Below are 2,662 nucleotides of genomic sequence, written 5' to 3' on the forward strand. Positions count from 1 at the left end.
TTTGATCTCTTTGATCTCATTGCAGTTCTCTCTGGTAAGACTGCCAACAAAGCATATCAAAGAGCTTTCTTTTCACTTTACAGAAAATACATTTTAGAATATCACAATACATTTTTACATCTTTACATTTTAACAAGATACTTTTAACAAGAGATCGTATAGTGGATTTTTAACGTTTACAATGGATTCAACATATTTTTCTTTCGTCTGAATTTTAACCAACATCATCCTTTTTTAATGTATATGAAAAAATAGAAATAAAAACAATAATGAGTATAAAAATGGGTACAAGTTACCTGCAAATGGATGAGTCACAACATTGGCCTTTCTGTTGGCTTTGATCTCTTTGATCTCTACAAGGGGAATTCATAATTTAGTAAAACAGAAACAAAACGAAAATAAACCTAATCACATTACTGTGCATGTTGAGAGATTTGTCAGCTGGGGTTATGTTTAAAATGAACTTCTTTTGTGGAGCACCAAAAGATGTGTCTTACCATTGCAGTTCTCTCTGGTAAGACTGCCAACAAACCCCGCCTCCCGGTCACATGTCAGAAGCCAAAACCAAACCCCACCCCATACCAGCAGATAGCACTGTTGGACTCATCATTGCAGGACATTTACCAAAAACCATACACATATTTCAGCAGGAATTTCAATAAAACAAAAGTTATTATTACACCCGTTACATATACATACCGGGATCATCTTCCAGATCAATCACAACTCTTACAATTGCAGCGGGAATTGTCTAGTTTTATATAAGCTTTTTTTTTTGTTTCAGGGGGATTTGATCAAAGCCCGACTGGCTGACTGAGAGAAAGACCCAGAGAGGGAGAGAGAGAGAGAAAGAGAGAGATGCATTGCTTTTGCAGCATGACAAAGGAGCGGGACACAAACTCTTTTCAGCAAGATGCAGCCAGAGCGCAGAGCAGATGTACAGTCACAATGCAGTATGAAAGACTATATAAATTGGCAATGGGGATCTCAAGTCAAGAGGTGCGGCCGATTGGTGTCATTCGTTTGGTTTATTTGTATCTTTTTTTTTTTTTAAATTGAACGGCCAATCGGCTTGTATCTTGGCTCATTCCTCAATGCTGCGGGAAGCATAAGCAGTTGGTTTTTGTTTTTTTTTTTTTCCCTGAGGAATGAACCAGCGATAACTGAAGCGTGAAGTAGCAAGGGATCTTTGCAATTCCAATTTGTCTGTCAGCTTCCTTTCATTGCTACTCCCCTGCTTGTGCTACTTCCAGACGTGTGCTTTCATATTTAAGCATTTAACCAATCTCAATCCAGGATTGTTACTAGGCTCAGGAATCTGCACAAATGCCCTTGATATTTTATGTGCAGGCCACCACACGGGATAACATAGCTGGGCTATCACTGTCGGTTTAGCCAATCAAACTTTAAAATTGGTTCAAATCAACCTGCCGGAAGTCATAGGGAATCGTTACCACTTTCACAAATCTAGAGGGCGGTAATTCACCAAAACGATCGCCATAACAGCCTGCCTTTAACCCATGGTACAAGCAAATATAATAATAATTTCCTTTGTATTGTCATTCTTTGTAACAATGTACACAGAACGAAATGTCGATACACCTGACCCGTTGTAGCGAGCCGATGCAGCCGCAGCCAACAGAGGGCGCCGCCATTTTACCAATTAGGTATGACTCGGCCGAGGCGCGAACCAGCGACCTCCCAGTCTCAAAGCGGGCACACTACCATCTAGGCTACTGAGCTGGTAGTGTATTGTGTTAATTTAAGAGTGTTTTTGTCAACCCACAATGGCTGAAGGAGGAAAATAAATGGATTTGGTCACAGACATTCTGTAACAGCTATTTTCGAGAAAATCTGGACATTGTTAAGATATAGCAATGGGAAAAAAAAAACATTTGTCCGCCACTTTCAGCCCACAAACTACGAGTCGTACATCACACAAAGGGAATTTGAGGAGCTTCTTTCCCTTATTGCTGAGACACGGATATATGTTACCACCTGTCCACTATCAAAGTTTTTAAAGGGGGCGTCAGGCAAATTACATAACAGCGTAATAACTGCTATTGTTGAAGTGATGGGGGAAAAGATGAGAAGTTTGTCTCTGTTATGGTGAATAAGACAGATGCACGTAACGGAGCGCAACTCGCACTGGTGTTGCGTCACGGATGCAGGTGTCAGTCAAACGCTTTGCTAGATTTGAAAATGTTAGCAGTGAGAAGCGAGCCGATGACACCGCAGGTCTTATCCGATTTTTGGTGGGAAATGAAAGTCAGAATAAAGGTGTGGCACAGTGTTGTGTGCAGGTTCAAGTTAAGTAGACTCACCGTTGGTTTTCTAAATTATTTGTTTCGCTCCAAACATTTAATGGCATTTGAAAATTGAGAAATTTAAAGTCAACAATATAGAATCCCTGAAACAAAGTGTCATTTGCAAATAAAGCCGCTCAACGACACATAACTAAATTCAGACTCGAGTGAAGGCCGTAGGATAAAATTCATGGCATGCTGCTGTCATTGTATTTTTGTGTATGGAGGAACATCCTGAGATCTCATGAACAGAGCACTGAGTGAATTGTTCCATTGACAGCAGACGAGTCCAAGTGATGACAATGGATTTCCTCCAATTTTTTTTTTAAAATACTCACAATATACCAACAAATACA

This window comes from Urocampus carinirostris, chromosome 3 (genome assembly GCF_059441175.1).
Source record: "Urocampus carinirostris isolate Australia breed hairy pipefish chromosome 3, RoL_Ucar_1.0, whole genome shotgun sequence".
NCBI classification, from domain to species: domain Eukaryota; kingdom Metazoa; phylum Chordata; class Actinopteri; order Syngnathiformes; family Syngnathidae; genus Urocampus; species Urocampus carinirostris.